Genomic DNA, 12,659 nt, shown 5'->3' with positions numbered 1-12,659 from the left:
AGAGATGGTATGAACTACTCATATAGGGTGTGAATACAGGATAAATTTTAGGGATGGAAACTAGGCAGGTTCCTGACTGTCACTTGAAAAGGTAAGTGCAACAGGCCCTTTGATGGTACAGGTTGAAGGCCTGGGGAGAAGAGATGAAAACAAGGGTCTTATCCTTTGGTTAGAATGGTTGAAAAGGCCTAACTGGAGACTGATCAACTGAGAATAAACAAAATGCCAAGAATCAAGATTTATGGAGGGACAGGATGATGGGGAGTAGCTGAAAGGGATTGTTTAGTTACTATACTTTAAATCCATACAAATCTACTGGGCAATGTGACTTGTAATTGGCATTTCCCTTCAATTGATGCAGAACAGAAAATACACCTTTTGAGGAGTACATTATCTAGCCACACCCTTGTTTTCTGAAAAATTCTTACCTATTTATACCACCTGACTCTTCCTTTCCCTTTCTCCCCTATGGACATCTAATGAGAACAACTAAAAGGGAATAATCCTGGCTTCTGATTTTCCACTTCCTGCCTTTCATTCCCCTTGAGGCCTAGCTGTATTCTTGCTCTTGGGTTTTATAAGATAACCTTGTATTCTTCCATAATATCTCCTTTGCTTAAGCTAGCTTTAGCAGGTTTTTGTTAACTTGAAACCAAATGATCTCTCAATGAGACATCGTATGTTCTCACAAATATCTCATGACAGTGAAGTTTATTAATGCCCCCTTAACTTAATGCACTATTTAATGAGGGAGGAAGAAGGAAAGTTAGTGACTCAAGATAGCATCTAGGATATAAATTCTATTTTTATCCAGGTGTGACAGAGGTAGGAAGAACTTGAGACCTACCAAAGACACAACCTTCACAGACTCTATAAGAGATAAGCTAGTCAGGAGGTGGCATAACACAGAGATTAAGAATGTGAACTCTGGAGTCAGACTGCCTGAGCTAATATCTTAGCACTGCTACTTGCTAGATGTTTAACCATGCACAAGTTGTTTAACTTCTATTTGCCTTAGTTTTTCATCTGTAAAGTAGCCATAATAGGTTGTTATGAGGATTAAATGACATACTATTTATACATATGAAGCACTTGGAATAATACCTGGAACAAACTAAGGTTTCAAGGAAGTCATTTGTTATTACTATTGATGCTATGCTAACAAGTTAATTATACAAACATACCTAACAACTGGCAAAGTTCAATTTTAGCATGCTTGGTAGTTTTTGTTCTGGAAAATACTCATGACTAACACAGAAGAAAATCATAGATTGGTACTTAAATACATTCACAGAACATGACAAGGTAGGCCCGGTGCCAATCTGAACAGCTTCATTTACTATGAGGTTCTCTTACAGGGTCTGGGTGAAATTCTACTTTTCCTCTAGCACTGACCTGCCCATGCACTCTGGCTCTGGAATGAAAGCTCCCAAGGAGAAGGGTCAAAAGGAAAAGTTTAAAAAATGGCTCATGTAAGGTCAGCCTGTCAACATAGAGACCCCTTAAAGTCATTCAGTCAGTCATTGCACAGGCAACCAAAAAAGTACCCAGGCATTAATTGAAGGTAGAATCTATGTGTAAAACATTAAAGACTTAAAAAAAACCCTGATATAAATTTCAAAGTTAAACTAGTTGGGCAAACATCTTAGAATTATTTTGAATAATGTGTGTACTTTTTGACTTATGTATTTTGAACAGATTTCTCATCAATACTTTTCATTTTGGTTTAGGAAGAAAGCAAATTATTCTGTTGTACTGAAATACCATACAATATGCATGTGATACGTTCCTGATGCTCAGAGTTCTGGGCTCCTTGCCTTGCTGGATCATATTATCATTACACTAAGCCAATGGTTTCCTATTTACTATGGAGTAAATGGAAAAAACATCCCAAATGCAGCATCACATGGAATTTGGTTCAAAATACTGACTGGGTAATGAATATTATCAACAAAATACAGTTTTATGTTAGTACAAAAAGAAATTAGCTAATTTTATAAACCTTGTAATATGTAACTTACAACATGTTGATTCTACACAATTACTGTAAAGTTACTGTAAATGAAGCAGCAGTGAGATACACACCATCATGGTATTAATCTTTGGGGATAAAGGTTCTGGCACAGCCTAAGAATTTGTGGTTGGTAGGGAAGCAGATCAAGGGCAAAGCTATAATTTTTTTTTAGGTTGATCCAGAAGTCAGAAGTCTGCTTTAAAAAATACTAAGACTGACCTATCCTTTAAATGCTGGGAAAATCCACCCTTTACAACAAAACTGTCCAGGAAACACAGAGGCCTGGACTTTTTATTTTTGGTACTTTAATAGAAGACAGCAGCTTGCCATTTAGTGCTTTGCTAATTCAGGAACTGACACCTCTGTTCCTTTTGCCACTCATGGTTCTCTTTTCCACTGTAATTCCATTTTCATTAGGCCCAAAGTACCCTGAGGGTGATAGAATTTTCAGTAGGCAAAGGAAAATACCAGCAATCTAAGTAGCAACCAACTGGAGAGTAGAAGAATTAGCACCATATTTAGGATATCCCCTAGAGAAATAAAACTTCTGGGACAATAGATACTTTTAATAATAAAAATAAAATAATAATGCCAGGTACAGTGGCTCATGCCTGTAATCCCAGCACTTTGGGAGGCTGAGGTGGGTGGATCACAAGGTCAAGAGATGGAGACCATCCTGGCAACATGGTGAAACCCTGTCTCTTCTAAAAATACAAAAATTAGCTGGGCATGGTGGGCCGGGCACAGTGGCTTATGCCTGTAAATCCCAACACTTTGGGAGGCCAAGGCGGGTGGATCACAAGGTCAAGAGTTCAAGACCAGCCTGGCCAGCATGGTGAAACCCCGTCTCTACTAAAAATACAAAAATTAGCTGGGTGTAGTGGTGGGCACCTGTAATCCCAGCTACCCGGGAGGCTGAGGCAGAGAATTGCTTGAACCCAGGAGGTGGAAGTTGCAGTGAGCTGAGATTGCACCACTGCTGCACTCCAGCCTGGGGGACAGAGTGAGACTCTGCCTCAAAAAAACAAAACAAAACACTAATACATATTCAATTATGACATTAAAACTGTGTTCGGGAACAAAAGAACAAAATATGTGATTTTCAATTTTGTTTTTAGTTGTACTTTAGGTTCTGGGGTACATGTGCAGATCATACAGGACTGTTGCATAGGTACATACATGGCAAGGTGGTTTGCTACCTCCATCACGTATATCTGGCATTTCCTCCCCAACCTCCCCACACACCCTGCTGTCCTTCCCCTAGCCCCCCACAACAGACCCCAGTGTGTGATGCTCCCCTCCCTGTGTCCATGTGTTCTCGTTGTTCAACACCCGCCTATGAGTGAGAACGTTCGGTGTTTGATTTTCTGTTATTGTGTCAGTTTTTTGAGAACGATGGTTTCCAGGTTCATCCATGTCCCTACAAAGGACACAAACTCTCTGTTTTTTATGGCTGCATAGTATTCCATGGTATATATGTGCCACATTTTCCTTGTCCAGTCTATCATTGATGGGCATTTGGGTTGGTTCCAGGTCTTTGCTATTGTAAACAGTGCTGCAATGAACATACATGTACATGTGTCTTTATAATAGAATGATTTATAATCCTTTGGGTAAATACCCAGTAATGGGATTGCTGGGTCAAATGGAATTTCTATTTCTAGATCCTTGAGGAATCGCCACACTGTCTTCCACAATGGCTGTACTAATTTACACTCCCACCAACAGTGTAAAAGTGTTCCTATTTCTCCACATCCTCTCGAGCATCTGTTGTCACCAGATTTTTTAATGATCACCATTCTAACTGGCATGAGACGGTATCTCAATGTGGTTTTGATTTGCATTTCTCTAATGACCGGTGATGATGAGCATTTTTTCATGTTTGTTGGCCACATAAATGTCTTCTTTTGAAAAGTGTCTGTTTATATCATTTGTCCACTTTTTGATGGGGTTTTTTTCTTGTAAATCTGTTTCAGTTCTTTGTAGATTCTGGATATTAGCCCTTTGTCAGATGGTAGATTGCAAAAAATTTTTCCCATTCTGTTGGTTGCCAGTTCACTCTAATGACTGTTTCTTTTGCTGTACAGAAGCTCTGGAGTTTAATTAGATCCCATTTGTCTATTTTGGCTTTTGTTGCCAATGCTTTTGGTGTTTAGTCATGAAGTCCTTGCCTATGCCTCTGTCCTGAATGGTTTTGCCTAGGTTTTCTTCTAGGGTATTTATGGTGTTAGGTCTAATGTTTAAGTCTTTAATCCATCTGGAGTTAATTTTAGTGTAAGGTGTCAGGAAGGGGTGCGGTTTCTGTTTTCCGCACATGGCTAGCCAGTTTCCCCAACACCATTTATTATTATTATTTAGCAACTTTCCCCATTGCTTTTGTCAGGTTTGTCAAAGATCAGATGGTTGTAGATGTGTGGCGTTGCCTCTGAGGCCTCTGTTCTGTTCCATTGGTTTATATGTCTGTTTTGGTACCAGTACCATGCTGTTTTGATTACTGTAGTCTTGTAGTATAGTTTGAAGTCAGGTAGGGTGATGCCTCCAGCTTTGTTCTTTTTGCTTAGGATTGTCTTGGCTACGTGGGCTCTCTTTTGGTTCCAAACGAAGTTTAAAGTGGTTTTTTCCAGTTCTGTGAAGAAGGTCATTGGTAGCTTGATGAGGATAGCATTGAATCTATAAATTACTTTGGGCAGTATGGCCATTTTTACGACACTGAGTCTTCCTAACCATAAGCATGAAATGTTTTTCCATCTGTTTGTGTCCTCGCTTATTTCCTTTAGCAGTGGTTTGTAGTCCTCCTTGAAGAGGTCCTTTACATCCTTTGTTAGTTGTATTTCTAAGTATTTTATTCCTTTTGTAACAATTGTGAATGGGAGTTCTCTCTTGATTTCGCTCTCTGTTAGTCTGTTACTGGGGTATAGGAATGCTTGTGATTTCTTTTTTGTGTGTGTGTGATCTCTGCATATTAATTTTGTATCCTGAGACTTTGCTGAAGTTGCTTATCAGTTTAAGGAGATTTTGGGCTGAGATGATGGGTCTTGTAAATAGACAATCATGTCATCTGCAAATAGAGACAATTTGACTTCCTCCTTTCCTAACTGAATACCCTTTATTTCTTTTTCTTGCCTGATTGCTTTGGCTAGAACTTCCAATACTATATTGAATAGAAGTGGTGAGAGAGGGCATCCTTGTCTAGTGCCGGATTTCAAAGGGAATGCTTCCAGTTTTTGCCCATTCAATATGCTGTTGGCTGTGGGTTTGTCATAAATAGCTTCTATTATTTTGAGATATGTTCCATCAATACCTAGTTTATTGAGAGTTTTTAGCATAAAGGGCTGTTGAATTTTGTTGAAGGCCTTCTCTCCATCTATTGAGATAATCAGGTGGTTTTTGTCTTTGGTTCTGTTTATGTAGTAGATTATGTTTATAGACTTGTGTATGTTGAACCAGCTTTGCATCCCTGGGATGAAACCTACTTGATCGTGATGGATAAACTTTTAAATGTGCTGTTGCAATCTGTTTGCCAGTATTTTATTAAAGATTTTTGCATCTGTGTTCATCATGGATATTGGCCTGAAGTTTTCTTTTTTTGTTGAGTCTCTGCTGGGTTTTGGTATCAGGATGATGTTGGTCTCATAAAGTGATGTGGGAAGGATTCTCTCTTTCTGGATTGTTTGGAATAGTTTCAGAAGGAGTGGTACCAGCTCCTCTTTGTACGTCTGGTAGAATTCAGCTGTGAACCTGCCTGGACTTGGACTTTTTTTGGTTGGTAAGCTATTAATTGCTACCTCAACTTCAGCCCTTGTTATTGGTCTATTCAGGGTTTCAACTTCTCCCTGGTTTAGGCTTGGGAGGGTGCAAGTGTCCAGGAATTTATCCATTTCTTTCAGGTTTACTGGTTTATGTGCATAGAGTTGTTTGTAGTAATCTCTGATGGTAGTTTGTATTTTTGTGGAATTGGTGGTGATATCCCCTTTATCGTTTTTTATTGCATCTGATTATTCTCTCTTTTTTTTAATTAATCTGGCTAGTGGTCAATTTTGTTGATATTTTCAAAAAACCAGCTCCTGGATTTATTGACTTTTTTGAAGGCTTTTTTTTGTGTCTCTATCTCCTTCGGCTCTGCTCTGATCTTAGTTATTTCTTATCTTCTGCTAGCTTTTGAGTTTTGATCTTGCTCCTCTAGGTCTTTCAATTTTGACAATAGGGTGTCGATTTTAGATCTTTCCTTGCTTCTTATGTGGGCATTTATTGCTATAAATTTCCCTCTAGACATTGCTTTAAATGTGTCCCAGAGATTCTGGTATGTTGTGTCTTCATTCTCGTTGGTTTTGAAGAACATCTTTATTTCTGCCTTCATTTCATTGTTTATCCAGTCGACATTTAGGAGCCAGTTTTTCAGTTTCTATGAAGTTGTGCGGTTCTGAGTTAGTTTCTGAATCCTGAGTTCTAATTTGATTGCACTGTGGTCTGAGAGACTGTTTGTTATGATTTCCGTTCTTTTGTATTTGCTAAGGAGTGATTTACTTCCAATTATGCAGTCAATTTTAGAGTAGGTGTGATGTGGTGCTGAGAAGAATGTATATTCTGTGGATTTGGGGTGGAGATGTCTATTAGGTCTGCTTGGTCTAGATCTGAGTTCAAGTCCTGGATATCCTTGTTAATTTTGTCTTGTTGATCTGTCTAATATTGACAGTAAAGTGCTAAAGTTTCCCACTATTATTGTGTGGGAGTCTCAGTCTCTTTGTAGGTCATTAAGAACTTGCTTTATGTATCTGAGTGCTCCCGTATTGGGTGTGTATATATTTAGGATCTTAACTCTTCTTCATCCTTTCACCATTATGTAATGCCCTTATTTGTCTCTTTTTGATCTTTGTTGGTTTAAAGGTCATTTTATCAGAGACTAGGATTGCAACTCCTGCTTTTTTTATTGCTCTCCATTTACTTGGTAAATCTTCCTCCATCCCTTTATTTTGAGTCTATGTGTGTCCTTGGATGTGAGATGGGTTTCCTGAATACAGCACACCAATGGGTCTTGGACTTTTTATCCAATTTGCCAGTCTGTGTCTTTTGATTGGGACATTTAGCCCATTTGCATTTAAGGTTAATATTGTTATGTGTGAATTTGATCCTGCCATTTTGTTACTGGCTGGTTGTTTTGCCCATTAGATGATGCAGTTTCTTGTGTCAATGATCTTTACCATTTGGTACGTTTTTGGAGTGGCCGGTACTGGTTGTTCCTTTCCATGTTGCATTCTTCTTTCAGGAGCTCTTGTAAGTCAGGCCTGGTGGTGACGAAATCTCTCAGCCATTGCTTGTCCGTAAAGGAGTTTATTTCTCCTTTGCTTATGAAGCTTGGTTTGGCTGGACATGAAATTCTAGGTTGAAGGTTCTTTTCTTTAAGGATGTTGAATATTGGCCACCACTCTATTCTGGCTTGTAGGGTTTCTGCTGAGAGATCTGCTGTGAGTCTGATGGGCTTCCCTTTGTGGGTAACTCGACCTTTCTCTCTGGCTGCCCTTAGCATTTTTTCCTTCATTCAACCGTAGTGAATCTGATGATTATGTGCCCTGGGGTTGCTGTTCTTGAGGAATATCTTTTGTGGTGATCTCTGTATTTCCTGGACTTGAATGTTGGCCTGCCTTGCTAGGTTGGGGAAGTTCTCCTGGATAATATCCTGAAGAGTGTTTTCCAGCTTGGATTCATTCTCCCCATTACATTCAGGTACACTGATCAAACATAGATTAGGTCTTTTCACACAATCTCGTATTTCTTGGAGGCTTTGTGAATTTCTTTTCACTCTTTTTTCTCTAATCTTGCCTTCTCATTTTATTTCATTGAGTTAATCTTCAATCTCTGATATCCTTTCTTCTGCTTGGTCAATTCAGCTATTGAAACTTGTGTATGGCTTGTGAAGTTCTCATGCTGTGTTTTTTAGCTCCATCAAGTTGTTTATGTTCTTCTCTAAGCTGGTTATTCTAGTTAGCATTTCATCTAAACTTTTTTCAAGGTTCTTAGTTTCTTTGCATTGGGTTAGAACATGTTATTTTAGCTCAGAGAAGTTTGTTATTACCCACCTTCTGAAGCCTGCTTCTGTCAATTTATCAGATTCATTCTCCATCCAGCTTTGTTCTCTTGCTGGTGAGGAGTTGTGATCCTTTAGAGAAGGAGAGGTGTTCTGGTTTTGGGTGTTTTCATCCTTTATGCGCTGGTTTCTTCCCATCTTTCTTTATGGACTTATCTACCTGTGTTCTTTGTAGTTGATGACTTTTGGATGGGGTCTCTGAGTGGACGTCCTTTTTGTTGATGTTGAAGCTATTTCTCTCTGTTTTTTTAGTTTTCCTTCTAACAGGCCCCTTTGCTGTAGGACTGCTGGAGGTCCACTCCAGGCCCTGCTTGCCTGGGAGTCACCTGCAGGGGCTGCAGAACAGTAAGGGTTGCTGCCAGTTTCTTCTTTTGTTATCTTCATCCCAGAAGGGTACCTACCAGATGTCAGCCAGAGCTCTTCTGTATGAGGTGTCTCTTTGGATATACAGGGGTCAGGGTGCCACTTGAGGACAGTCTGTCCCTTATCAGAGCTCAAGTGCTGTGCTGGGAGCTCTGTTGTTCTGTTCAGAGCTGCTGGGCAGGTACATTTAAGTCTGATGCAGCAGAACTCATAACCGCCTCTTTTCCCAGGTGCTGTGTCCTGGGAAGGTGGGGCTTTATTTATAAGTTTCTGATGTGCTGCTGCCTTTTTTCAGAGATGCCCTGCCCAGCAAGGAGGTATTCTATTCAGTCTGCCAGCAGAGGCATTGCTGAGCTGCCACGGGCTCTGCCCAGCTGCTGTGTAAACTTCCTTGTGGTTTTGTTTACAGAGGTACAGTTAGAACTGCCTTGACAATGGCAGTCTGCCTCAGTAATGGCAGACTGCCTTGGTAGTGGTGGACACCCTTCCCCCCACAGAGCTGGACCATCCCAGGTCAAGCTGCGTTTGCTGCAAAACTCTCAATCCAGAGCATTTCAGATTGCTGGTCTTTGTGGGAGTGGGATCTGCCGAGCCAGATCCCCTGGCTCCCTGCTTTCAGCGCCCTCTTTTTCAGTTGATTGGGCAGCTCTGTCTCCCAGACGTTCCAGGCACCAGTTGAAACGGCTGCCCAGATTTGTGTGAGTTTTTGTGTGGAAACTGCGGCGCCAGCTGAAACTGCTGTGCTGGAAACTCCTGGTGCTTTTTGGCCCGGGAATCTCCTGGTCTATGGGTGGTAAAAACTGCCAGAGAAGCGCAGTATCTGAACTGGAGTGCTGGAGTGGATGGAAAAGTCCCCGATGGCCTCTGTTGGGTAGGGAGGGGGGTCCTCCAGGGATTGCCCTTTCCAGGTGAGGGAGCGCCCTACCCTGCCTCAGTTTCCCCTTCTTGGGCTACACCCACTGTGCCACCAGTCCCATTGAACACCTGGTACCTCATTTGGAAATGTGGTACTCACCCTCTGTGTTGCTCTCACTGGGAACTGCACTCCAGAGATGTTCCTATTCGGCCATCTTGCCAAAAGCCCCTGATTTTCATATTTTAAGATTTAATAGATGCGAAGGTAAGTATAGTCCCTGTCAAAAATTCAATTAGTTGCTTGGAAGATCAAGTGGCAGAAACATCTCCAAGGACTGTACAAAAGTACAAAAGATGGAATTCATGCAAAAAATAAGACAGCAAGAGACATATTACCAATAGGAATTCCATAAGGAAATAAAAGAAGAGATAGAGGGGGAAAAGAGGAAAATTTCATTTATGTGAGAAGAGTTGGACTTGGAGATTGAAAAGGTTTACTGAATTCCAGGCAAGAGTGATTTAAAAAAAGCAAAACATTCCTTGACATGTACAGGTGAAAACAAACAAACAAACCATAAATATAAGTATGTCCTGGTACAATTTTGGAATTTCAAAGATATACAGAAAATCTTACAAGCTGCCAAATATTTAACAGAAAGATTGGGATACTGTCAAGGGAAAAGTAATATTGGCTTTGGACTTCTTACCTACAATACCAAAAAGTAGAAAATAGTAAATTAACGTCAACATATCTCTGAGAGAAAAGCCATACAACCCTCAAATCCTACATCCAATCATTCACCAATCAAAATGGAAGAATGATACTTGTTAAAATGCAAAAATTCAGATGAAAAATCACCAAGCAATGTTCTGGGAAAATGACTGTAAATGAAAAAATGATTCAGAACATAGACTTCAAGGTAGAAAAAATTGGAAGAGAGGACACAGTAGTGAAACACACACACACATGCACACACACCCCTCCCTTTATAAAAAATATAGCTAAATCTAGTTTGGGTGCAGTGACTCACACCCATCATCCCAGCACTTTGGGAAGCCGAGGCAGGAGGATCACTTGAGGTCAGGAGTTCAAGACTAGCCTGGCCAACATGGTGAAACCCTGTCTCTACTAAAAAGGTAAAAATTAGCTGGGTGTGGTGGCAGGTGCCTGTAATCCCAGTTACTTGGGAGGCCAAGGCAGGAGGATCACTTGAACCCAGGAGGTGGAGGGTGCAGTGAGCTGAGATTGAGTGTGCCATTACAATCCAGCCTGGGTGACAGAATGAGACTCTGTCAGGAAAAAAAAAAAACGAGAGAGAGAGAGAGAAGAAAAGGGAAGCCAGAAAAAGAGACAGAAGAAAGAGAAGGAGGAAGGAAGGAAAGAGAGGAAGGAAGCAGAAAAGAAAGAAAAGGAAGGAAAAAAGAAAGAGGGCCGGGTGCGGTGGCTTATGCCTGTAATCCCAGCACTTTGGGAGGCCAAGGTGGGCAGATCGCAAGGTCAAGAGATCGAAATCATCCTGGCCAACATGGTGAAACCCCGTCTCTACTAAAAGAACAAAAATTAGCTGGGCGTGGTGGCACACACCAGTAGTCCCAGCTATTAGGGAGGCTGAGGCAGGAGAATTGTGTGAACCTGGGAGGCGGAGGATGCAGTTGTAAGGCCGGTTGCCTCGCTAGGAGGCCAGACACACCCACCCATTCTGCACTCAGCACCTGACTCTGCACCCAGCACTGGTCTCTACTCCCAGCACCTGGCTCTGCACTCGGCATCTAGCTCTGCGCACAGTTCCCCTGGAAGGCCCCGGCTGATGCAACCCTGGCCAGCTCTTGCATTAGAAAAACCTGCCCGCCAACCTGCCAACAAATAGCGGCCCGCCCTGTCCCAATCCCACTCCTCTGCAGCCAATCAGAACACCCAGCTGTTGCTCGTTACTCATAGCCCTAAAAACCCCATGCCCCAGGAAGTCAGCACGACTTCTCTGGTTCCCTTTCCCCGGACCAGGGAACCTCGCCAGGGAGCCAAATAAACTGGCATTTAATTTTCTTATACTGGCCTCAGTTTCTTCATTTTAAACTCGGCAATAACTCTTACAAGTGGTGCCGAAACCCGGGAGGAGTTCAAGACCCCACCTGGGGGAAACTGACTCCTCCACCTTAAGCTGAACCAGGGAGCTGCCGCCCCTCCAATCATCTACAGCCATCACTCGGTAAGACTCCTATTGCCCATAACCCCATCCCCCGTTTGCTCTGAACCTTGGGGTACCCTGTCTGTAATCGTGGCCGCGTCAGGGACCCCCTTCCCATCTCGAGCTATGGGTTTCGCAGAGACGTCCCAGTGCCGCTGCTCGCCTGCCCCGGAAGACAGGAATATTGTGGAGATGTCCCTATACTCCTGTCCTTCCCCCTAATCTCCAGTACTCAGGTGTTGAGGTCCGGGACGCCGTTCCTCACTCCCGACTACTCCACCACAGAGGGTGGACTATGGGTAATCAGGAGTCCTGCCTAGACCCCAAGTCGCCATTGGGATATCTAGTCCAAAATTTACCCAAACTGGGCCTCTCCATAAAAAAGAAAAGGCTGCTTTTTATCTCCACTGCTGCCTGGCCCCAGTATCCTCTGGACAACCAGTCCAAGTGGCCACCGGAGGGAACTTTCGATCTTGGCATTCTAAATGATTTAGATAGTTTCTGTCAAAGAAATGGTAAATGGTCAGAGGTCCCCTACATTCAGGCCTTCTGGTATCTTCACTCCCGTCCCACCCTCTGTTCCTCTTGCACCACCGCTCAGGTGCTCCTGGCCAAAGAAACTCCCTCACTGCCCTTGGCCCCTCCCCCATCCTCCTCCTCTTCCGACCCCGACCAGCCCGAAGAACTATCCTTTCCACCCGCCTGACCCACAAATCCTCCGCCATATGCGGAACCTCAACCTCCTCCTCCTCTTCCTGGTCCCAACCTAGCCTCTCCTGTCAGTGCTCACACTTGATCGCGCTGTGCTCCCAACGATGAAACCTCCCTCCTTTGCCCCCTTCATGAGGTAGCCGGAGTGGAGGGCGTTGTCCGAGTACATGTTCCCTTCTCTCTCTCTGATCTATCAACCATTGAGAAATGCCTAGGGTCATTCTCCACCAATCGGACTGCTTATACCAAAGAATTCCGCTACCTCACCCAGCACAACACCTATGTAATTCTGTCTTCCACCCTCACTCCAGATGAGTGTGATCGCATCCTTACGGCGGCCTGGGCACACACTGACCAGGTGCATCTCACAATCAGATGTCAGTAGGTGCGGCAGCAGTTTGATAATTCCAATTTGGAATTATCAAACTGGCCAAGATGGCCGCCGCCA

The 12,659-nt window shown here is 42.6% G+C and overlaps 1 protein-coding gene across 21 annotated transcripts in view; it reads right to left on the bottom strand.

Moving 5' to 3' along the window:
* The window catches only part of GPHN (gephyrin), a 689,448-nt gene that overhangs the window by 40,421 nt on the left and 636,368 nt on the right, over positions 1-12,659 (bottom strand). The gene's annotated exons all lie outside the window — the stretch shown is intronic.

This window comes from Aotus nancymaae, unplaced genomic scaffold (assembly GCF_030222135.1).
Source record: "Aotus nancymaae isolate 86718 unplaced genomic scaffold, 86718_ANA_hifiasm-v0.15.2.pri h1tg000011l, whole genome shotgun sequence".
Taxonomy (NCBI): Eukaryota; Metazoa; Chordata; class Mammalia; order Primates; family Aotidae; genus Aotus; species Aotus nancymaae.
The sequence above is the reverse complement of the archived record's forward strand: the minus strand, read 5'-3'. Positions and strand labels throughout refer to the sequence as shown.